Source organism: Acomys minous (assembly GCF_964271855.1).
Source record: "Acomys minous genome assembly, chromosome: 1".
Lineage (NCBI taxonomy): Eukaryota > Metazoa > Chordata > Mammalia > Rodentia > Muridae > Acomys > Acomys minous.
In genome coordinates, this window is record NC_140483.1 from 31,343,211 (window position 1) to 31,369,127 (window position 25,917).

Sequence of the window (25,917 nt, forward strand, 5' to 3'; positions counted from 1 at the left end):
CATTGGGACCAGTAAATACAGAAATGTTTGTAAGATTTTCTGCATGTCAAAATGTAGTCATTATTTATAGCAGTCATTAAATCTTAGAATGAGAGTGGTATAAAATGAACATTTTCCCAAAGAGATGCCCTCTGAGACAGGCTGAGCATTTTGTGAGCACTGTCCCTTTAAGAGACTACAGTATACACTTCTTCCACCCCTGGAATAAAGAGAGTTTGCAGGTGGAGGGAAGAGGAAATGTTACATATAAAAAAAATCTGTAACATAGCCTGAGAATGTGAACAATGGCTATTTAAGAATTATCATATTTTCTTCCTGTGTAAGAATTTAGAAGTTAAACCCAGTGTAATTCAAGAAGGTAAAAAAAGACAACACAATTTAGAAGAATAAAAGAATGGGGATCTAGAAGGGAGGAAGGGTTAGGAAGGGGTAAGAGGTGGGAAAAGGATGTCAAGAAGGCATTAGACATACGGGTAATTCTACAAAGAGACCAACACACACACAAATTGAGTGAGTGAAAACAAAGAATGAGCGTACAGAATTAAGATCAGACAGCAAGTGCACTGAGCAGGAGCAATGGAAGACAAGAGGGGAGGCAACAGTCCTGGGCTTTGAAGGGGGTGGTTTAGGGTGAGAGAGGTTAAATTCGGTGACTGAATGAAAACTATGAGACAAAGAGCTACGGCGAATGACAAAGTGGGCCTTCGACTCTTGGACAGCTTAGGGGAAGTTATAAATGCCCTGGTTCAGTAATTAAAGCATGACAAAGAGCTATCAAAGCCTGAGGACACACGGTCTCGAGGCCTGTTACAATCCCTTTGGAATCTCTGTCTTGCCTAAGGATATGAGTGTTTTCTTCCTGTGTTCTGTAATATGGATCTGTTAGCTTTATTCTACCTGTCCTGTGCAGCTGGGTACTTGTTGGAGAGAATATCCTGTGAGAAAATGGAATATAATATATAGATTGACACATAGTACCTGATGATAATTCACACACACATAGACACATACACACACACATACATACACACACACACACACACAGAGAGAGAGAGAGAGAGAGAGAGAGAGAGAGAGAGAGAGAGAGAGAGAGAGAGAGAGAAAGGGAACAATAGGAACAATATGAAGAGTCAGGAAATTACTTCTTTTTTGGTTGGTTGGTTGGTTTTGGGTTTTGGGTTTTGGGGACAAGGTTTTTCTATATATTCCTGGCTGTCCTGGAAGTTGTTCTGTAGACCATGGTGGCCTCAAACTCTTGAGATCCACCTGCCTCCACCTCCCCAGTGCTGGGACTAAAGGCATGCACCACCACCTTTAAGAAATGACTTCTTATCCAGTCACATTGGTGCACGCCTGTAATCCCAGTACTGGGGAGGCAGAGGCAGGCAGATCTCTGTGTGTTTGAGGCCAGCCTGGTCTACAAACTGAGTCCAGAACATCCAGGGCTACATGGCAAAACCCTGTCTCAAAAACTAAAAAAACAAAAACAGCGACAACAAAACTTAAATCCATTCTTCAGTTTTGTCTCTTCTCACATTTTCAAAAAAAAAGAAAGAAAGAAAGAAAAACTTAATCAAGTTTTTAAAAGAGTTGTTGCCCACCTTACCTATCCCAGGAAGACTGTGTGTTACTAATACAATTTAATACATTGATTAGCACTTATGTACTCCTGGCAATAGAATAATACAGAAATAGATTCATTTTCCCTTCCTGAAATTTCCTTCTCTTTCTTTGTGCAATGAAGGAATTTGGGGCCTGGGAAGAAGCCATGGTGGTAAAGGGGGAAGGTATCTATTTTCCCAATATTATGATACAGTCTGGGTTAAACTGTCTCTGATCTGGCAAAATTGTAAATAATGGCTTCTACTCTGCAACCCGTAGGGCCTTGTGTTTAGATGACGTGTCCACCCTGAGAACTCAATATGACCGGATCTATGCAGTGACTCCAACCAAGAGTGGATGTGGAAATACCGAAGTGATAGCAGCTGTGACCACTCTTTGTCGGGCTGTACTCAGGTAAGGCATGCGTCCTTGAATGGAATATCTACTCCAAAGTTCTCTAATTAGCACCAGTTAATTAGGAGAGAGCGGAGTCCATATGTGTTCACGTAGCTACAGCGTTTGTCACCTCTATTTATTTTGCTCTTGTTGGTTTCCTGTGCTCGCACTGTTAACTAGGGTGGTTGTGGCTGCCACGGGTGTTCATTTAAATGAGGTTAAGTATTTTGCAAAGACGCTTAGCTTAGGACTTGGCACACAGGGGCACTCAGTTGGGTGCCCATGCAGGGCCCCTGAAGGAGCAGACGTGGCATGTGACTCTTGTGTTCTCAGGTGGCCTCCTCCCTCCCAAGCTTCAGCGGAGCAGTGACTCAACTGTGACAGATTTGTTTTCGGGTGTCGTTTGTTACTTGTTGCTGGCTCACCATTTCTCTGGAGGAAGTTGTCATGCTACAGTCTGTAGGGATAGCAGGCTGTGGCCCTCTTTGACATTATTACTCATTTCTTGAGTGGAGAATGTCAGTGAGTGTCACTTCCCCCATTTTTCAATGTATTGGAGCTGGCTATGTCTTTGCTGTCACTCGAGCAGAAAATATAGACTTCACGAACCCCAGGCCTGAGTGGCGGGAACGGGGGGGGGGGGTGGTGGTGCTGGGTTTCCTCTTTCCCTTTCTTTTCAGTATTTGTGTCTTGGTGTGAGCCCCCACACCCCACCCCACCCCACCCGCACCTCCCACCACCTGCTGGAAACCTTAAACAGCCAATCAGACTGGTTTTGCCCCAGCTTCATGGCAAGAAACCTCGTGTTTTAAATGTTTGAGACTCTTGCAAGGACCTTCGGGCCCCAGAGGAATGAATGCGTCCACACAGAGATGTGCTGGTTTCCATTTCTGACTGTTACCCTGTGACATCAAGGCACAGGGTAAAACTTCTCGGTTTTGTTTTTAAGTGTCCCAAGGTCTCCGTGTCTTTCTCCCGGCATTTTCATCTGCTTTTTACTTGATCTTATATGTTGGCTCAGTGTTTTGGTTACATTGGGAACCACCTCGGATGAACCACGTATTCATACCCCTTTGTTTGTGGTGGCATGGCGCATCACAGACTTCGGTTCTCTGCAGTCCGTGATGTCAGGTGGCAAGTGGTCCCTTGGCCTGTAACTGTGAGGCTACAGTTAGCTGGAACAAGGACGCTTGTAGGTTTTTTTCCCCCTTCATGCTACTCACTTAATACACATATGCACTGTTGAGTATTTCCATGTGTCAGCACTATGTGTGGAGTGCTGCAGGCTTAGCCTTCTCACGGGTCTGCAAACACCAGCTTTCCTTTCACTGTATGGCATATCTTGGACCTAGAGTGCCGAAGGACACTTTGGGATAGGCTATGTAGGATAAAGACAACTTAATCTATGATTTGAAAGAAAAAAATCTAAATAGAAACTCAGCTCCGATTCTCTGTATTGTGCTCACACAGGCACCACATCTCACTGAGACGCTATCTGGGATGGGTCTGCTCAGCAAGGTATGGTCAGTGCCCATGAAGGTCCTTAGAGTCTATGCCTGTTTCCACCCTGTGACCCATTGCATACATTTTCCTGGTGTCTGAGAGCAGGTCTGGAAGGCAGAGTTGCGTGGTGCCCAAGACAGTCAGAGTCAGTCACTTCGCCCAGTGTCATGTCCTCCTACGGTCCTTCAAGCCTTGCTCAACTGTTTTGTTCTCAGTGGATGCTTAGTCCACTGGCGCTATCTAAAACTGAAAACTGCATCCTCCAACCTCTCAACAGCCCAGGCCCTGCTCTTTTGTTTCATATACACTTACTGTTTATAGGTGTGTTTGTTTTGTTTATTTCCTCCATCGTTCTGGATTGTAAAGTCCACAAAGGCAAAGACTTAAAAAAAAATTATAATTGTTCCATCCCACATGCCAATAAATAATGCCTGATAAGTGAGCGTCATTGGTTAAACAAATATGTGTGTCCATAGTGATGCTTACTTTATAACTAAGGGCAGTGCACTCTGGGGTGCTGAAATAGCTTATGGTGACAACCGATAGGTTTGTCGGCCTGAGCCCGGCTCTTGGTGATTTACCGTCCCCACCCTCATCACCTAATTCTGCTTGGGGCTTTTCAAGGGATGTTTCCTATGTACTTACCATAAAATCCCCATCCTCATCGTGAAGCAGAATGGGTGCCTGGTGAGGCCTTAGACGGCAGAACTGCACTGGTGTGACGTGGAGACCTCTGTCTTCCTCATGATAATGCAGATCTGGATGGGCCCAGGCAGGTGTCACTCACATCTTTCTCCTTCTCAGAGTGTCACCTGTCATTGGTACTGCTCCACATACTGGAGGGATGGTGATGCCTTGGTTGTCTTCAGCACTTGGTTTTGTCACTCATCTCCCACGTGTGAATGCCTAAAGCAGTGTGCGTCTTGGCCTTTGGGCTCTGAGTGATGGGTGTAGGTGTTGCCGTGTGTAGAAAGCGCAACCTTGTCCCTGTTACCAGATTCTAACTGGAAATGTTAAGCCTGACGACTGTCTCCAGGCTACAGTCTAGATTTATTTTTTTCTAAGAGTTTATGATTTCCCTGAGAGAAGTCTGTGGGCAAGAGGGAGATGAGAGAAACTTGAGTCACCATAGTTGGGGTCCCTAGCAGGGCTCCCCTGTGGACCAGGGTGTGAGCAACTGGCCAACGAGATTGAATGAGCAACTGCTTTGATTTTTTTTTTCCAATTCCTATATCATCTCCCTGTAGCCTTTGGAGTCAGGTAAAGAGAGAGTCTTTGGTCTGAGGTCTAAGCTGAAGAGATGGAGGGGACCACATACTGGCATTGCTCTGCTGAATGGCAGAATAAGCCAAGGACAGGTAAGGGCTGAGCCGGGCTCAGCAACATAATCCACTCTCAAGTTCAAAGACTGCCTCAGAGCTGGTCACGGCGGTTCATGTCCGAAATCCTAACTGACGCAGGAGGCTCACAATGAGTTTGAGGACAGTCTGGACTGCATAATGAATTCCAGGTCAGCCTGCGCTCAAGGTCACACCCGTCGCAAAAGAACAAAGCAGGCCGGCTCAGTTGTGTCAAGGGCCTTAGATAAATCATCTCTAAACCTATCTCTGACATCCCAGTGCTTCCTGTTAGCCTGCGTGGTTAGCTTCTCACTTCCTGCCTGGGGAGTTAACAGTCTATCTGCGCGTGTAGTCGTGGAAGCAGAGTGGGGAACACGGCAACGTTCTGAAACCTTCGGCATTCACTAAGCACTGTCCTCCCTCTCCACTGGGTCAGTTTGCGGTGCCCAGAGTTGTACCTGCTGTTCCTTAAGATGCAGAGTCCTTTGTGCTATCCTTTTCAGAGAATAAGCTGCTCACTAGACCCTTATTTCAGACAGCCCCTCACCCTTAACTCCAGAGACACTGGCACCTCGGGGTCCTGAGAATGTTCTAAGAATATTCCACGGTCTCGAGTCAATTCTGTTCTTGTTTGTCCACTGTCCAAAGGAGATTTGCTTCTCTCAAATATCCAGTTACTTATGAGGTGTCTGTCCGGTTCTGGCTTCTGTATTAACTGATTTGGCTTTTGTCTTCTGTTCTACCGTTCTTAGGAATTTTTTTTTAATGCATCCTTGCTGTAGATGATATTTTTCCAGGAGACTCATCTGTTAATTCGGGGCAGGGGTGGGGAGGGAGCAGGGACCACATCTTCAATCTGCTTTAAATTGGTTATATCTGATAATTTAATCTGTCACTTTAAGTGATGCTTTGTTTCTCTGAGGAATAAAACTGGATAGATCTTCTCTGACTATTTGTCTTTGCTTCTGTGTCTCTACTTTATATAGTATACGTACACCTTAATAAAGAGGTTCGAGTGAAGGACTTTGGGTCCATGTACTCTAGAATCATGTGACACTAGTGTTTTCCTGGCTGGCAAAGCAGCTTTAAGGGTAGCTGGTACCTTGATCTGAGTTGTTAGTACCCTGTAGCTAGCTGGCCTGGCTTCATTTTGGCTTTCGCTGGGGTCTCCACCATTTCTTCCAGTTAATCTGCTGGTCCACAGCTCTACCTCAGCCTCTGAGGTAATAATGTCATTGCTAATGTGAAGTCAGTGAGCGGTCTGCTGGATGTTGATGCCTGCTTGATGCTCCAAGGGAAGTTAAGGTTGTTTTGGAAGCTGAGTTGGAGATATTCTCTCCACACTGCGTTTCCTAACTGTGTGGCCACACACCTCCCCATATGAGTATTCTACAGATAGCTCAGTAGTGAACAGGCAACAGGCAGGCTCTGCTGTCCCCAGTGTTAGCTGATGATATACCTCCTTTACTATGGAAGAAAGCCTGGAATACAGGTACCTGGGACCCACATGGTAAACAGTCTTGCCCTCCCGCTGCTCCAACTTTTTCTCCTTTTTAAAAAACGAAAGAATGGACATTTCCTTTAACTTCTGGCATTATAACTTCTGGTCATCTTGGAGCAGAAAGCCTCCCAGGCTATTTGCCCTTATGGGCTCAGGCTCTATGTTCCTGTATCTAGGAGTCAGAACCTTGATGCAGGTATTATACAGTTTGGAAAGATTTCCAGACAGTACAATAATCCTTTCCAATGTATCCGCTTGTATTTCAAGGTTGGATATTAGATAATTTTTTTCTCTTTGCTTTCTAGTTTTTAAAAATAAAATATCTTAGTCACCCCTGCAAAAATATGGACCCATGAGTCTACTGGGGTTTTTTTGTTTTGTTTTGTTTTGTTTTGTTGTTTAGTTTTGGAGTTTTTCGGCACAAGAGAGAGGTAAGTAAAAAATTTCAAAGTGCTATCCGACTTACTCCTGATGGAATGATGTGGATATAGTTAGAAAAGAATTAGAGAGCTTATATCCCAGGAAGCATTTGGCACTTGGACCCTGTGTGGGAGCAGGGATTCTAGCTATAGTTGCTGAGACAGCTCCAGGGTTCCGGGTAGAAGCTAACCGGCTGATTAGCCCTAGAAGGAGGGTCAGCATTTGGCACTCTCCATCTACATAATGAGCTCTAGTCATTTTCATCCCTCACCCCCTTCTCCTATCTCCCCTCTCGATGAAACCTTTCCCTTTCAGCAAACCTGTAAACCTGAGCTTGTCTGTGACCCACTGAGTTTAACTAGGGCTTCTCTCCCCTGTGGGGATGGGGGATTGTTTCCTGGAGCACAGGCAACGTGTCAGTGGCTACCCTACTGAGAAAAAGGCATTCCCTAACCCCCAGCAGCCATTAACTGCCAAGATTAACACATCTGTAGTGAGTTCATAAGTGCAATGGCTTTGTCATGCTCAGGAGACATTTGGAATGCTTAGCTAATCACATACATACATACATTACTAAAAGATTTATAATAATTGAGAGAACCAAAATACTAAGACACATCCATGTTGGCTTGTGGAATTTTGAGTGATTCCATCCCTTCCCCCTCCACAAGAAATCTACACATTTTCTTCGATTACATCTGTTACTTTGAAGAAGAAGAAGAAGAAGAAGAAGAAGAAGAAGAAGAAGAAGAAGAAGAAGAAGAAGAAGAAGAAGAAACAGAACAAGAACAGCAAAAACAATAAAAGGAGAAAAGCAAAATGGTAAAAGTATTAAAGGGTTGCTCTATTAAAATAATAGCAATCATTTAATTTTCACCCAAACAATGTGTCGAACAGCCAAGGTTACCCACATTACTGGCAGGCTCAGCTGTGGTCCGTTTGGTTGCTGCTGTATTTGAGGTCTCGCAGCAACCAATGGGCACATTCTAATGATCTCATCAGTCAGATGGTCCGTTTCTGTTTCACCATCCCATTTGAACTTTCACGAATGTAGAACTGTCACTCTGTAACAGCTCAGATGAAATTGAGAACAAAGCATGGCCTCTTACTGCATTGTGCTAACACAGCTGAACTTAAGACAGAGGTAGATGCCACCTCTGGCTTTCAATGAAAGCAGCAAATTCTCAACTGTCACACACATGGCCCTGACAAAACTGAATAGATCACACGGTGGTGTGTTATAAGGGGCAAGGGTTACTAGAGTTTGCTGGGAGATAAGGGGCAATACAGGAATAATCAGAGTGTACTCTACATATGCATGAAATCGTCAAAGGACAAACTTAATAAAATGTAAAACTATAAGGTTTTATAAGTGTTTTCATTTTATGTGCAATCACTTATAGGTGCATAAAATAAAAAGAAATAAATAAAAAAATAAAAAGAAACGTGCAAAACTAAGCAAGCCTCCTCTGTTCTCACTGCAAAATAGAGACTATCTGAAATCTCAGGTACAGAATTCTGTAGTTCAATCCAAAAGCCAATTTCTAGGGCAGTGGTTCTCAACCTGTGGGTCGTAAATTGATGGGAAGGGGGGAATTGGATGACATTTTCAGAGCAGTTGCCTAAGACCCTCAGAAAACTGAGATATTTACATTACGATTCATAACAGTAGCAAAATTATAGTTATGAAGTAGCAATGAGAATGATTTTATGGTTGGGGTGGGGGTGGGGGGTGGTGGTAGTGATCACCATAACACAAGGAACTGTATTAGAAAGTCTCAGCTTTAGGAATGTTGAGAACCGTTCTAGGGGAAAATTGGGGGAAAAATTGCTACAAAGGGGCGCCCACTTGGTGGCGCAGTGACACCTCGCAAAAGTGATTCTTAGATTCTAGGAGCAGAAAGACTGGATCCTTAAAGCGAGGTCTTCACCGACACTAGGGGAATCCCGGAAAGAGAGGAATCGATCCCGTGTGCTTCTGGCTTCCGAGAACAGACGCAAACAGTCGTTCTAATATTCTGTTGCAAATCCGGCTGGACTCCTCCCAGAGGCAACGCAGTAGGCTTTCTCTTTCTCGTAGGTCTTTTGTGTTGACACGCCGCAGCTTTGTATTTTTGTAGTTACGTGGGTTTGTTCTGACCACAAGGTTGGATTTCATTAAGACTCCACTAGCTTCCTGGGTGCTTGTCCACTCTTCATTCCTTTGGCTTGAGTGGGATTCCCCGTGAGTCTGCCTCTCCGCAGCCCGATCTTTTCAGCTACATTATGCATCACGATTGTAATCCACTTATTACTCAGCTCACTGCAGATTGGGGTTCGGTATCACTTTCTAAAGGTCATCGGTGAACTTCACAACCCTGGTTGAAGGTGACTTTCCCAGTGTTTACCTGTGTCTCCGCTTTGCTGACTGTAATCTCTCCTGGCACCCTTAACATTTTTTTGGGGGGACATTTACTGTTTTTTTTTTTTAATGTGCATGTTTGTTTAGTGCGAGGAGGAAGGACATTTGCCACAGCGTCCATGTGGAAATCAGAGAACAACTTTCAGGAGCTGCTCTTTCTGTTTTTGTTTTATTTTCGAGATTATAATTTAATTTTCATTTTTCTCTTCCTTTTCCTCCTTCTAAGCCCTCCCATATAATCCTCCCTGCTCTTCTTCAAATTCATGATCTCCTTCTCATGAACTGTTATTGCCTGCATGCATGGATGTGTATGTAACTATATATATGTTCCTCCAAATAACCAGTTCAATTCATATAACATGATTTGTATGTGTGTCTTTGGGGTTGGCCATTTGGAAGTGAGCGATGAATTGAAATGCTCGTTCCCAAGGGAGACCACTCTCCTGCCTTATTCCATCATGTGAGTCCCAGGGAGCAAACTCAGGATGTCAGGCTTGGCTGCAAGGGTCCTCACCCACTGAGCCATCTTGCTGGCCCCCTCTTATGTCTTTGGCCATTCATGTCCAACTTTTATGTTTTTTCCCCCTATTTTCTCTATCCATTAGCTAGTGGTATACCCCAGGGTTCTTCCATCATTGCCCCAAAGTCTTTGTTCCTGTGTGCAGAGCCCACACACAGAATCTTGTCACCTCTATTGTTTGGAGAATGATAGGGCACACAGGACACAATGAGCAGAGAATAACTAAGAAGAAAGTTTCGATCTATGTTGAATTTGAGATCTCTGTGGAATATATGAAACTAAAGATTACATCTGAGGTCCAGGATAAAGTGTGGGCATTGATCGCCATTGCTAGCATCCACATCTAGTTGCTCAAACCAGAGGCAGAAGAATCATGCAAAACAACTCTGTCTGAACCTTCTGCCTCAGGACAGTCAGTAAGGCTCATTGGTTTGGGCCCCTGAGGATTTTTGAATCTGTATTTGGAGCCTTCCCCATCACCAGTGCCCTTCCCTTCCCTTGGTGGCTTGGGACGTATGTTATCATAGCCTCCTTGGCTCTGACTTGAGGCCCTTAAGTATGTTTTCTACACTGTAGAGAAACTGCTTCCTCTAAAGCAAAACTGAATCATTTAATGTCTTTACTCAAACACGTTTAGTCATTCTAGATCAGGGTATGTAATTTTTCCCAAATCATTTCCCAAATCCCACTGGCTTGTCACTTCTTCTCATCACTTCTTGCTTCACTTCTTACCAACTCTTCTTGTCAACATTGTCTAATGATACTCAGATGTCTCTTCTCAGTTTTTCTTCAGTTTCTAATTGGCCTAATTGCTCTCTTTTATCACATTCACAGAACTGTGCTTATTATATCCGTCTTATGGGGTTTCCTGCTGGTTAGTAGACCAAGGTGCCTATGTATGTCTTTTCTAATAGGCAAGCCTTCTTTCAAAGGAGAGGTTATTTTCTATTACACAGTCCTGTTCCTGGCTTAGTGCATAATGGATGTTTAACAAGGTTGTGTTACATAGATTTTGACATGTTGGAAGTTCATAGTCCTTGTGCTATGTGAGGTCTGCTCTGGTTCTGGGGAAACTAAAATTTTAGCCAAAAGTGGCTTCTGAAAAAAGAAAGGAGATATTCACTGGGCTTGGACTAATATAGAAAGAAATGAGATATTGTTAGAAAGAATTGGATGAGTGTAGAAGACAGTGAGGAAACACAGCTAATCAAATTTCAACAAATTTCCAAGCAAAGTAGTAGAGAGTCAGGCTGGAGCTCAGCTTATCAGAAACTTATCAGAAACTGTGGTGAGGGGCTGGTGGACATGGGCTTGTTTCTAGACAGTGGAATGTTGCAGAGGCCCTGGAATAGACAGATGGCCTTTCCATAGTGGACGAAGAGTGATGCAACACAGGGAAAAGGAAAGGTGAAGTAGGAAATAAATGGAATCCGCACGGCCGGCAGGAAGGGATGGCAGGTGGACAGCGTTCTAATATATAAAGAATTGCATGTCATACAACAGATCTGATACAAGGAGATTTATTTAAGGAAAGGGGAGGAGTTAGGGCCTGAGTAAACCATGAGGGCAAACAGAGAGAGAGAGACAGAGACAGAGATAGTCAGAGAGAGACAGAGAGAGAGAGAGAGACAGAGAGTCAGAGAGAGACAGAGACACAGACAGAGAGAAAAAGAGAGAGACAGGCAGGGAGAGAGAGAAAGAGACAGAGACAGACAGACACAGAGACAGACAGAGAGACAGACACAGACAGACAGACACAGACAGACAGTGAGAGAGCATAGGAGGGGAGAGAAAGGAGGAGGCATAAGAAGGAGAAAAAGGCTGGCAATAAAACCATAGTACTAGCTTACAGAGTAGACTGAGTCATGATGATTCAGAAATTGTTAGCTCATCATTGTGAACACTGGGAGAACATGGACATCTCAAGCAAGAGAGAGGCGCAGGTCTCAGTTGGTAGACATAGTCGAGCTTATTAAATACTCAGGCTCTGTTCTGTTTCTATAAGGTCTCATGAGACCTCTCTTTCTTACTAAGCTTATTTTCTCTCCCTAGAACAATGCTGTGAACCCCAGCTGGCTGCATAAAATATACCTGTTACCTCTAAGAATAAACATCCTGATTGGAGAGTCAGAGGCCGAGCTTACTAGTGAAGAGCGCATAAGGAAAACAGGGCCTCTGGCTTCTCTTCTCTGGTCTAAGGAGTGTGTTTCCCTTCCCATCCTTAGGCTCTGCTTTGAAAGAGAACCGGCCCTGGGGGGTGAGGGGAGCGTGTTATACACTTCACTCGTGTCTTGTCCCCCAACTCGCTGTTTGGTCTGATTCAGCACAGAGGGCCACAGATCTCAGCCACAGGAACAGAACCGCGTCTGTGTTCTGTCTGCTGCCTCTCTCTGTTACTAGCCCAGGGTTTCCCTGAGTACCTCACTGGTCTCGGGATGTTTGTGAATACTGGGTATTTGCCCCGTGAGGAGTTCCACAAACTAAGCAGCCTGCGTTGCATCATTAACTTCTTAATGAATGCATTCTGCTGCTCCCTGGCTGTGTAGATCGTCCTATGTGAAACAGTGACTATCCAAACCAGTAACTGTAATCCAAAGCATTTGTGCCTGTCTTTTGATATTGGCTCCCTTGTTAAGTTGCCTACATTTCCTGTCTGGCTGGCACTTCCAGACACTTCTCTAGCTTTTCCAGGAGGCAACTCCCTGTGGCTTTGAGCAAACTGCCAAAGTGTAATTTTGTATGTCACAACCTCTGTTCTATGCCAAATTAGCTTGAGCGTATCCTTCATACTCAATGGAGAAAAAAAATTTGTTTACTATTTTCACTTGGTGAGATAATAAATAGGCAGATTATAGTTGCATTATTTATAGTGGTTAATTTTAGATGCCATTGAATCTTAATCACCACAATGATTACTATTTTATGGACATGTGTGTATGTATATGTGCAGGTGTGTAAAGGCTGGGAGACAACCTCAGCAGTCAGCCTTAGCATCACTGTCTACCTGCTTTGAGACAGAGTCTCACTGGCCTGCAGGTCACCAGTAAGTTAGACTTGCTGAACAGGGAGTACCAAGGAGTGTCCACCCCACTGCTGGCACTACCTGCCACAAGTGTGTGTCACTTGTCATTTTTACATAGGTTCAGGGGACCAAACTCATCCCAGCTTTATAAACTGAGACTTAGGTACAATTGAGATTTGATTTCATAAGATGAAAAAAAAATCTTTGATGACCAATATTAGACTCTTTGTAAATGACACATATTTGCTTTGTTCAACAACTGAAACTTTTGGGGGTGATACTCTGTTACTGTAACTTAATTGGACCTCACTTTGGGGGTACTTTTTAGTGCTTAGAGGGTGGAATATATGTAAAGCATGCAGCGCTTATGGTACAAACTTGGTGCTCAAAACCTAGTAATTACCACAAGCATTGCATGCTTTACATATATTCCGTCTTCTAATCATTAAAAAATACCCCAAAAAGTGAGGGACCAATGCCATTAAAAATAAAAGTTTTCCCTTTAGTGAGAGGAGTGACTCACCACAAGGACCAACCATGTGGTACCTAAGCCAGTCATCAGGCAGAATTAGAAGGGACAGAAAAACATAGGCCAGAAGAGTCATTGTATTTTTCGAGGAATCAGTACAGTAGGTCAGCATCAACAGATGGGTACTGACTAGCTCAGGCAAGGGTTGGTCTTGGGACTGGTGGTCTCTAGCTGCTTGTTTCATGGCCCTGGTGACTTAAAGAAAAGGGAATACTGACTCTGTATGTGAGAGTTAGACATGGGAGGTGACCGGGAATCTGGACTTGCGATTAGTACTTTGGAACATGTTTTCTATGCTGCACTTTTCAAAGTTGATTTGCCAAAGAGATACAAACAACTTCCCATTGTTAATTTGCTGCTGTGACTAATAGATGCTCTATGGGCAAATACAGAATCTAAGGAAACACAAAACACATTTCACCACTTGGCCTCTGAGTTTAGCATGGCTGGGTGGAAGGAGAGAGAGAGCTGCGCTCCTTGTGAGGAGTTTCTAGATGTTCAATCTGTCTGTCCATCACCAAGTTCTCATAGATAGGGTGGCAACAAGACCTAAGGGAATCTACTTCTGATGTTTGCTAAATGGACATGCCACCCACATAATTATGTTTATGGCCGTAGACTAGTGCTGCTCTCATCCTTGCCAGAGAAGCTTTATATGGTGATCTGAGGTAAATGCAGAGACTCTGTACAATACGCCAAAGTTCTGAGAGAACAAGTGTCTGTTAAGTGCTTAGCTCTAAATGTGACATCTCTGTCACCCCGCCCAAGGCTTAAGGAAGGAAACACCACAGAAGAGCGTGTGGAAAGGTTGTAAGATTTGGAAGGTAGGAGGAGTGTTGTGAAGCACCGCCTTCTGGATGTGTCATGGCCGTCATGATGATGAACACACTGTGACTGTGGGTACTACACAGAAGGTGTCAGAAAAATAATACATAAAAATAGGATGTGGACTAATTGGCATAAAAAGAGGACTCATCAGGAGTGGGAGAGAGATAAGGGGTTAAGGGGGTAGGAAATATGACTAAAATACATACATACATACCAACACACACACACACATATAATTATACTAATGTTAGACATTTAGGACTGAGCACTCCATAATGACGTGTGGTTCCCGCATTAACCACTGTCTATTGCAGGAGGAGCACTGATCTAGGAGTATAAAGATAAGAACTAAGAGGCCATTTTGATACGATGTCCGCTTAGCAAGATAATACTAGTAGGGTCTTCCTTGAGGCTTACAGCCTATCTAGCCTCAGGTTCTTGGCTCTCATAATGGTGTAAGGTTTTAAAACTGAAGGTGGTGCTGGCTTCACAATACTGTGAGTATGGTATACTAAAACTCACCAGATTGCATAAATATGTTTATTGTATGCTATGACTATTTTCTATCAATAAATATTTTTTATTTTTATATTTTATTTAATTTTAACTTCTGTCTGTTGGTGTGGGAGTGTCAGATCTTGGAGTCACAGACAGTTGTGAGCTGCCATGTGGGTTCTGGGAATTGAACCCAGGTCCTTTGGAAGAGCAGGCAGTGCTCTTAACCACTGAGCCATCTCTCCAGCCCGAAGGACACAGTTAAGCTAAAAGCTTAGGAATCAAGTGGGTTCTGAAGTTTGGAAATTAGGGTTAGGGTTCTTGGCTTTACAGTTGTGTTGTCAGATCCTAAGCGCAACAGCCTCGATACTCATACAACCTGGAAGATAACTCCACAAAGGTTTTGAGTTTCACTCTGAAAGAAGAGATATAGAGATCATGCTTTGTTACCAGCAGGTACTTTTTTGGTGAGTCGGTTCAGTGAAAGCCTCGTTTGGCCTTCCCAGGGTCACCATACCACATTCCTGCCAATGCTAGCTACCTCAGTAATATGTTTGGCGAACCATCTTCAAGACAGTAGATGATGACAACAGGGTTGGTGCAGCCCAACACTGTGGTGCAGAAAGTCCCCACTGAGCACCACGGTGAGTTCCTGGAAACTGTGTCATACAGCCAACCAGTGTGAGGTACCTCACATTGTGACAGACAAGCAATATTATACACCAAGGATGCGGCATACAACTATCGAGTACAACTTAAGTCAACATATGGCCAGATTACTTTTGAAAACAAAGATATGTACACCATGAATCCCATTACAATTTCAGAACAAAAATGCGACCAAGTTCTAGATTTTTCTATTGGAAATGCAAACATGGAGTTTACTTTGAGTCTGAATGGCATCTTAAAGTAGTATGAAGCACAGCTCACAACCTCTTCATAATCAGGACTTCAAACACAGTGTGCCCACGGTAATGATTAATGATTTTTATCTGAAACTATAGAACGTATGGTTTCACTATTACCCAGATTCTTCAGGTCTCTTGGAGGACTGTCTGAGGAAGTCTTAACAGGTGTGTGCATGGCATGTTTGTGTGTGTGTGTGTGTGTGTGTGTGTGTGTGTGTGTGTGTCTGTGTCTGTATGTATTGTGTTTTACAGTCTTTTAAGCATTAAACATATATTTTCAGAAACATTCCATGGATTCGTTGTATGCAAGAAGTATATGAGAAAACAGTACATGTGTGTATCAAAGGGACAAATATACCTGTGGAGAGCAGGGGCAGCGCTCTCCAGCAAGGGCTGTCTGTAATGGGTAAATGATAAGATTGTGCCTGGCTTAGCCAGTTCAAGAAAGATGAGCACGTTCTTCCCTTAGGCTTGGCAGTGATGTCTGATAGACTGGGTTCAGTTGCTGTGTCCCAGCTGTTTTACTTTGTGACAAATTTTGTACAAACTCCAATATTTACATATGAAATTCCATTTGTTAATGACCTAGCAGCTAAATTTATAGATATGTAATCAGGAGAAATGATTCTTTTCACACACACAAAAAAAAACATGTTCATGAATGTCCATATTAGCATTACTGATAAGAGCCAAATTGAATTCAAACACTCCTAAACTGATTAAGTGTGTGAATAAAATATGATATAATATATATTCTGTTATAATTTGCCATAAAGGAGAATTAAGTACTAGCATATGTAATAGCATACATGAATCTTTTTTTAAAATATTAACATTTATGCCGGGTGCATTGAGTGGCACACACCTGTCATCCCGCCACTCAGGGAGGCAGGGGCAGGTGGATCTCTGTGAGTTTCAGGTCAGTCTGGCCTACAAAGCACTTGTTCAGGCTACACAGAGAAACCCCATCTTGAAAACACCCCCTCCTCCCAAAAAAAATAAAAATTAAAAAATTAAAAGTTAACTTTACTTAGGTTGAATGTGTGTGTGTGTGTTATTATACACATGTACCAATCGTGCAAGGGGAAGTCAAGGACAGCTCATAGGAGTCTAGTCTCTCTTCCACCATGTGTGTCCTGGTGCTCACACCCAGGTGGTCAGGCTTGGCAGCAATCTCTTCACTCGTTGAGCCGTCTCAGTGGCCAGCACGAATGAGTCCTGAAAAGCACCGTTCTCAGTGTTGCTAGCACAGCGGAGCTGGACATAAAGAACTAAACACTGTGTGGAAAATCCCCGTCTATGGAGACAAAACAGATGAGTGACGGCCAGAGGTTGGTGAACTGGATGGAGCAGAAGTGGAGACAGTGTTGAAAGGGTGTGCGGTTTCTTGGAGTATGGAGATATTCTAAGATGCATTGGAAAAATGGTGAGCCGCTAAATTATGCACTTCGAATGACTCAGTTATATTGTATATGAATTATATCTTGTGGAGTGTATTTCTTTTTTTTAATTAATTTATTCAGATTACATCTCAATTGTTATCCCATCCCTTGTATCCTTCCTTTCCTCCCTCCCTCCCACTTTCACCCTATTTCCCTCCCCTATGTCTGTGACTGAGGGGCACCTCCTCCCCCTCTGTATGATCATAGGCTATCAAGTCTCATCTTGGTAGCCTGCTATCCTTCCTCTGAGTGCCGCACGGAGTTTAAATATAATTGCAATTACATTTCCACATCTGACCACCCAAGAGGCAATACAAAAGGAATTTTCATATTAGATGTCCTGACTTCAGACACAAACATAGCCTATGTTAACAGCACTCCTGGCACTCTGGTGTCAGGGAGGGAAACATAATTAATAATCTCAGTACATGTGAGGCAAGAGCCACAAAGAGATTAGTTTATCACTTGGTACTATTCTTATGAATTTTGTTTGCCTGGGTTTTATTTACTTATTGTTAAATAATATTTTTGTTCAGTGTAAATCCTTTTTACTTATTGATATCACACACCTCACTGAGTAGAGGATATATTCCAAACACCATGCATACAAGGATCAATGCTTTTCCACCTTCAGTTTTGTCCATCATGGTCCAGAGGAATAGAGATCAGATGTTCTGCGGCCATCACAGTCAGGGGCATGATGGGTGCTGAAAAGGGCTCTTTGGTTTGGCTAAGGAACTATTGATTGGTTTGTGAATGGCTATTATTAGATTGGGCCACTCGTTTATCTTTGAACCATGGCTTGATCTTCTGTTAAAAGAGGAGCAAGCTGAGGATGTAGTTAGGGTGATAAAGTTCCTGTCTAGCATGCACGGAGCCTTAGGTTTGGTCCCCAGTATCACAAAGCTGGGGTTAGAGTGGGGGCCGCCTCATACCTGTAACCCTAGTGCTCGAGAGATTGAGACGGAAGGATAAGAAGTTCAAAGTCATCCTCACGAACACAGCAAATTCCAGGCCAGCTTGGGTTACATGAGACCGAGGCTTTAAAACTAACTTAATAGTGAACAAAATGTAAAAGAGAGCCTAGATTCTTGCCCACCCATCCAGGGCTGTATCCTAGCTGTGTTCTAAAAAACTTCAACACCTTCCATTTGGGTAATGTTTTCTTCTTTCTGTTGTCGAAGGAACAGGAGTCGGTGCATCCTAAAAGAGAACCCTCCTTTCATATTTTCCTAGGTAAATAGCCTTCCTTTGTGCTGTTTTTAATTATCTGTAGGACCTAATAATGTTTATTATTACAAGGCTATATTATTATTATTATTATTATTATTATTATTATTATTATTATTATTATTTCAGTAAAAACCCACTAGCAATCAATCAAGACACTGATTTTTTTTTAATATTTTAAAATAGCCATAGTTAACCTGGGTCAGGGCAGACATTAATCCTCTAAACTACTTCCCATAGTGGGGCAGATATAGGATACCTGCCCCAATCCCATGCCATCTGTTTCTACTACTGTCTATCAAGATACCTCCCATCCATAATCCCAAATACTTGCTAATGTTCTTCATCTAGGCCATCCCACTCCGTCTACTCTGGTCACGTGATTCTCTTCCATCTACCATGGCAGTCTTCTTCTCCTCTCTTCTCCTCGGGTCCCTCTTATTCCTCCTCTTCCACCTTCTCTTCCCAAGATCCTTTCTGTCTCTATAAGCCCAGGAACCTTAGCCACACCTATCTCAATTGCCCTGCCCAGATGTGCAGCCTTTTATTAATTAGCATCAAAATACATTAGACCAGCCCCACCACCTTTGCCACAGTGAGCTGATGCCCAAGGTTTTGTGGTAACCAGCATTTCCTTACTGCCAACATGCCATGTGTGTAAGTAAATCAATGGTGTCATTGACAAATGCTACTGGGAAAGAAATGTCCACTTACTCCCAGGAATTCTCAGGACTGCATCCTTTACCCACTGTGCTAAAATTTACTTATAGTTTTATGAAGAAGGAAATTAATAATGAAACTTGAATTATCACCCATAATGTTACTGGTTTCCATATGCCCCAAGACTCATTTATCTCTTACCATCTCTTGGCATTTCACCAAAACCCAAAGGATGCAAAAATGAGTCATGGCTTTGTGAGTCTTACTCTGTCTGTTCCCTTTACCTTCACGGCTGTGAGCAAGAGAGAGGAGGTGTGTCATACCAAACCCACTCTTAGCCAGTAACAGAGGAAGTGAAGGGAGCTCTTCCAACCCCAGGGCAAGGAAATGCATTTGTTGTGGTGACTAGCTTAGAAAATGAAAGTCTGATGCTGTTTGCCTGGGAGGGTTAGTTTGGTTCTCCCAAGCTGGCGTCTAAGAGGCAAAGCAAGAATCTGTGTGGTGTGTACAGAATCATTCTCTGAGATGATGAGAACAATTCTCAAGAACATTTATTTTTGGTGCCCCTGGACAACAGCAGTGTGTGTGTGTGTGTGTGTGTGTGTGTGTGTTTGTACATAAGCATTTTTATGTGAGTGTGTGCATTCATATGTGAATGTGTGCATATTTATACAAGAGTATGTATGAGTGCATGTGTTTGTATGTGCGTGTGTGTGAGTGCATTGTGTATATACGTATTTTTATTTGTGTGTGTGTATGTGCATGTGTTTGTATGTGAGTGTAAGTGTGTGTGTAATGTGCATGCATTTATGTGTGTTTGTATGTGAGTGTGTATTTGTATGTGTGTGTGTGTGTGTGTGTGTGTGTGTGTGTGTGTGTGTGTGTGCGCTATGGACCCAGAAGACTCTTCTTTTGATAAGGGTGACTGTGTTCTAACCTGGAGCAGGGTAATAAGACTGCTCTGTGGAGCTAGAAGCAGGAGAATCCATCTCACAGAAAATATGAATGATAACACAAAAGCATCCTTAAGAATCTGAACCACAGATACACAGATAAGGAAGGAATTGTTTATTACTTAGTATAATCCTTATTTTGCAGTTAAAGAATTTCAGTAAGGCACTATGATTTCTCTAAGGTCCCACAAGAGGATCTTGGTCTATTGAAACTAAATTTCATGTTATCCACAGGGATTACTTAGAATAAATCAGGTAATAGTTATGTGTGTGTGTGTGTGTGTGTGTGTGTGTGTGTGTGTGTAGTACATAACTATTACTCAATATTTATATGCTGTTTTACTATAAAACATAGTTAAAAAAGAAGGATCCACCCTTTTGAGCAGAGTGGAAATAATGAAAGCATAGACTCATACAACTATATTTTCTTAGTCTTCAATGGCTTTATCTGAAAACTGGAAATGAGGTCAGTGAGATGTCTCAGGGGTGTTAACTAAGGATAACACCAAGGCTGACAATCTGAGATCGCTTCCTGGGACCCAGCAAGTTGTCCTCTAACCTCCACACATACACGGTGGCATGCACAGACCCTCCCACATCCGTGTACATGTATACACACATACACACACTGATAAGTATAAAGTACATACTCCCACATACATGTATATGCATGTACCTGTATACACACTAATAAGTATTAAAAAAATCTTAAAACCTGAAGATGACAGCATCTATTGTCACAGGGCTAATTATTATGGCAGATTGAAAATAGCCATATATCCTTTGCCACTTTTCCAATCAAGAGCTGCTTCCTATCTCTTCTAGTTTGGAATCTCAGGCACAACTGCTTTGACCGACAGCATGACATGGAAGCCGTGGCCCACCAGCTTTACACTTAGCTCCAAGGCAACTATGAAGATTCCTCCTTGGGGTGGAGCTCTGAGCTTTGCGTAGGAGAATTCCAGCTCCCTTCTGCAGAGAGAGTCTGCATGGATAGGGCAAGGAGCAACAGCTCAGAAGGCACCTTCCGGCCATCGCTGCCAGAGACCATCCTGACCTCTCCAACCTGCTGAATTGTCTGTTGGAAACTAAATATGCTCCGTGAAGAACAGGCAGATATCCCAGGCCAGGTGCCCAGGTTCCTGTAACTGTGAGGCACAAGCTTTGGGTTTTACAGGTTTGAGGATAGCTAATCATGCTGCAATGGATACTGTGGATGCTCGCAATAGTCAGCAAGTGAGTATGTACACAAAGTGCGTTGAAGCAGGGTCTGGTTATTAGCTGGTAGCATTTCCTTCTATGCCACCTCTCCCCTTCATCTCCCTCCCCTTTCTATTATTCCTTCTCCTACCTTCTCAAATGTGTCACTGACTTGGTAAATCCTGACGCTCTCGGCAGCCGATGTTCATCGCCTCTGCCCGGTGACGGCAACAGTGAAGTCTCGACGGCATCATTTCCTGAAATACTCCTTAGATTTCCGCTTTTCCCCAACAAACTAAGCCCAAGGCAGCTGATAAGCCACTCTGACACGTAAGACCTCAGCTTGACATGTTACATATGAAATCGCCGCCCACCCCCCACCCCGACCCCGTTTATTAATACGTTGCAGCGCTAACCCTAAACTAGAAACTGTTAGATTCTTGGAGGGCAGGCGTGGATGACATCAGTCCTGTTGTCAGAGAAATTAGGTAGAGCAAGGGTAATGTGAGAGAGAAAGAACAAATAAAAGCTCCCCCAGAGGGAAGCGTCTCCGAGGTAGGGGTCTGATGCTGTGAAAACAGAGAACAGAGTGATCCGCTTTAGGTGGCAAAGTCAGGGAAGGCCTACTGAGACGTGACACCGGCACTAAGGTTTACTAGACACGATGAAAATGCCGTGAAATAAATCTAGAGAGTGTCCTTCGAAGTGGTGAGGGCGGGGGTGGGGGTAGGGGGACAGGATAGCGTGGAGTCTTGTGGGAAAGAACCTTTTCCCTGACGCTCGGTGGAGCCTGGCATAAGATGGAGGAGCTCATTTCATCCACTATCCGGTGGTGACGCCTCCCGCTGAATGCAACTCGGAACTCCCGCAGCTCTGTAGCTTTAAGTTAGATTTTGATTGCGTCCAAGGATAAAACAGGCCCTGCATTCTCGAAAACTGATCCCGAAATCTCCATGCAGAGGTTATTTTTGTTTTCTGTGGAGAATATTAGAACTAAAAGATTTGTTGTTGTTGTTGTTGTTGTTGTTGTTGTTGTTGTTGTTGTTGTTTTTGAGACCCGGTCTCACTATGTAGTTCTTGATGTCCTGGAACACACTAGCCCAGGCTGGCCTTGAACTCAGAGCTGCACCTGTCCCCACCCCTACGCCCAAGTGCTGGGGTTAAAGGCTTGTGTCCTTGAAAACATTTTTACACGTGGCATCATTTGACTTCTTGTCTAGCCCTATAGTTAATGATTTTGAAGACCTTTTGGGGGCTTTGAACTGTGTCTGATTCACAAGGTCTAGGACGTAGGTGTACAAGTGGACAGCAATGGAAAGCACTAATGGAAACTGCTAGAATTCTGAGAACTCCCAAAGCTATACTTCTTCCCCGCAGACTGCTTGCCGAGAGGCTGCTGAAACACTTACCAGGGTGAACCACTAACACAAGTGGAAGGGCAGTTTATTCCTGAGAATGTCTTGAAAGAGTTGAGAATTCTATGCAATAATAATTAACACCTGTGGGATCAGATTAGGAATGGTTGCATGTACCACAATAATTTCAAAATTATAGGTATATAGACATTTTAAGTGATAGTAACATTAAATACTTAAAAATACTTGGAAATGATAGACAACAATATCAAATAAAAGTAGGTAAAAAGCAATGTAACTACAATTATATGAAATACGTATATAAAATAATGAGTTAGAAAACAAAACATAGATAGCAATTTTTTTTTTTTGGTTAAAGCTTGTAAATTTTTTTTAACTTAAAAGAGCATCTTGGTGTGCCCTTAAGTGGCTTCTGTACAATGCTGCCATTCTGGATGCTTCTAGGATGCAGAATTTGTTTATCAGTCCTTGAAGTTCTTTCAATCCCATCTGGGAAATACACAGAACTCAGAATCCCATGGAAAGCATTCTCACTCTGTCTCTGTCTCTGTTCTCTGTCTGTCTCTGTCTCTCTCTCTGTTTTCCTAATAATAATTGAATTCAGAAGCCATTTGAAAACACTGAACACATATTAAAAAGTACTATCTTCAAGAGAGCCTAGGAAAGCAGATCCCAGACATGCCCTGTATGCCCTGTGCAGATCTGGGTGACTCTCACCAAGCGCTGCTTATGTTGAAGCTGGGTAAGGAGCCCCTGACTGTGCATTTCCTTTGTATCTATTCAATTATTTAAATGGAGTTTGATTTTTATAACTGATAACATTTCAAGAGATCTTTCTGTAGGCACTTTTCTCTTCCAAGAGTTCTTGTAAAATAGAGCCAGAAAAACAGTCTTCCCCAAGGAAGAGCACACCAGCTAATTATCTCACACCAGATGGTCAGTCCTGAAAACATGTGCATGCAAGTAACATTGTACAGTGTAAGCAGATTGTAGCTATGAATTTAGGAGTGTGTGTGTGTGTGTGTGTGTGTGTGTGTGTGTGTGTGTACATATACATGTATAAAACAACAGTCAATGAAAAAAGAGGCTATGAATTTCAAAGAGAGCAAGGATAGGTATTCTGGAGGGTTAGGAGGAAGGAGAGGGAAGAGGTAAACGATGTGATTAAATTATAATCTCAAATGATAAAAAAAAGTTAATAAAATGATATAGACCTCAGGTGGGGCATGTGAAAGATTTTCATTTAAATGAATCGATCTCTGATGAGCTCATTTTGAAAAAAGAAACATCTGGCTGCCCTATGTTCACTGCCTTAGAAAAGCAATTCCATAACTTAGTGCATTAAAATTTCCTAATAAGGAAATGTGTACTCTGTTTGAATGATGGATGGGAAGAGGTAAAAGTGAAGACTCAGCATTGGCCAGGAGTCCTAGGGAATGCTGACAAGTGACGTCAGTCATGTTAATATGTTGTGGGAATTGCTGGTTCTCTCTGCTTTTACAAACAGCGCTATTTCTTATCTTTCTCTATTTGTTTGTTTGTTTACATTGAGAGGCACAGCTAAGGGAGAGGCGTGAACGTCGCTATGGCTATGATCTCGCCTCAGGTGTTTCTCTGACGTGGTTGAACTAATTTGTTGTTTTACAGGTAACTATGTCAGGTGAATATTTTAAACTAATTCAATAAATGTGCAATAGTGATTCACATTGTCTTAAACTATCTCTTTAATCATTAGAGACGGGGGAGCCTTTTTAATTTAAGTTTTGTCACAATATTTACTAACCTATAAACTACTTGTGCTAAGTTCTTGTTAAGCTCGGCTGTTTCATGGGGAGTTGTCTAGCACACTCAGGAAGTGGACATCAAAGTGGAAAACGAAGAGCTGAGCTGCTTCTTGCTTTAAAAAAAGGAAAGGACCGTATTGAGCCCACTGAACTTGACCACAGCGGCTTAGCCCTCCCCTGGTGCCCTATTTCTCTCTTGCTTTTGACCCTGAACTTCCCTGAAAATATAAATTACGTCATTTATGTTCATTTAATATGCTCTTACCATACAGCTAGTATTTAGTAAGGAACAATGGAGGAAGGAAGGAAGGGAGGGAGGAAGGGGAGGATGGATCGGGAGGGGGAAGAGAAATAGAGAGGAGGCGGAGGGAGGCTTTGTAGTTTTACAGAAAGGTTCTAATAATAAACATTATCTTTACCATGATCATAGCTTCAAAGCAGAAAGTGATGTGCTGTGGTTCATGTTTTCATATTACCTTCATCAATTCACATACATTCACTGATTTTATGGGGAACTGGAGGTTTTGTAGGATTCCATCTAGTGGTTTTTTTTTCCCTTATATGTGTGTGGGGGCGGCATGTGTAATTGTACAAGTTCAGATGTATTGCACGTGTATATACACATGCATGAGGAGACCAGAGTTTAATATCAGGTGACTTCTTCAACTCATTTTTCTCTTAACTTTTAAGACACGATCTCTCTCATTGAACCTGGGCTCACTTTCAGGGATCATCCTGTGTCTACCTCTACAACCATAGGATTACAGGTGTGAACTGTCTCACACAGGATTTTCTATGGGTGTTGAGGGTACAAACTTAGATGCTCATGATGCCATGGCAAGTACTTTACTGACTGGACCGTCTCCCTGGTCCCCTTCATCTACCTAACCCTGAAATAATGCAGCGTCCTGTGAGAAATATGTCTTCAATCCTGTCTCCTCTTGTTTCTTTGCCCAAATCTGAATAACAGGGCCGTGCAGCAGGCTCGGTGGCTAAGGAGATCTTCTATACACCCATAAGTAACTGGTCCTGGATCCCCTGAGCACTCATGTTTTTGTTGGTGGTGATGGTGGTTGTTCCGGTTTGTTGTTACTTCTGCTTGTTTGATTGTTCTTGTTTTGTTTTTTAAAGCTAGGCATACCGTTTGTAACTTCACTGTACTGCTTCTAGTCGACGGTGACAGGAAAGTCACCCTCTGGCCGGCTACTTGAGCACAAAAGGCAAGCTCCAGGTTCAGCCAGAGACTCTACCTCAAAGGAATAAGGCTGGGAGCCACAGAGCCGCCTATCCCACACCGTTCCATCCCCACACATACATACAACATGTGAGCACACACATATGTAAAAATGAAAAACAAAGCACAATCAAAGTCTAATCTAAAGACCTCTGGCAATCCTCTCTACCCCTTGTGCGCGGGTGTGCGTGTGCGTGCTCATGCACGTTCACTTGCATGCTAATTCCTGCCTCAGAGTCTTTGCTCAGGGTGTCTCTCCTAAAACACCCTCTTCCTTCTCTTCTGCATCTTCCCCTCCCTTCAAACTGAAGTCATATTTGGAGCGATGAGAATCGTGAAGCTGCCCCTTATACACCGTCTCTGCTTCCTGTTTATTCTCTTACAAGTTCCTTCAACATTCTAGTGAGCCACGCTAGACAGCTACCTTTATTCCAGCTTGCTACCCCGCCTACCCCCAACCTTTGCCCCTGACCACCTGCGATAAAACTTTCAAAGCCTGGACAGGTCCCTGCCCTCACCCCTGGGATTCCCCTGGACTATGGGGTGTGGTCGGGACTCCCACACAGTGATCTT

The 25,917-nt window shown here is 43.1% G+C and overlaps 1 long non-coding RNA gene across 3 annotated transcripts in view; it reads left to right on the forward strand.

The window, feature by feature from the left end:
• Nucleotides 1–25,917, forward strand: part of LOC311602761 — a 179,851-nt gene that overhangs the window by 15,269 nt on the left and 138,665 nt on the right. For all 3 annotated transcript variants that reach the window (XR_014780836.1, XR_014780837.1, XR_014780838.1), the window contains exon 5: nucleotides 1,882–2,016. This is a non-coding gene — a long non-coding RNA (uncharacterized lncRNA). The remainder of the gene's footprint in view (nucleotides 1–1,881; nucleotides 2,017–25,917) is intronic.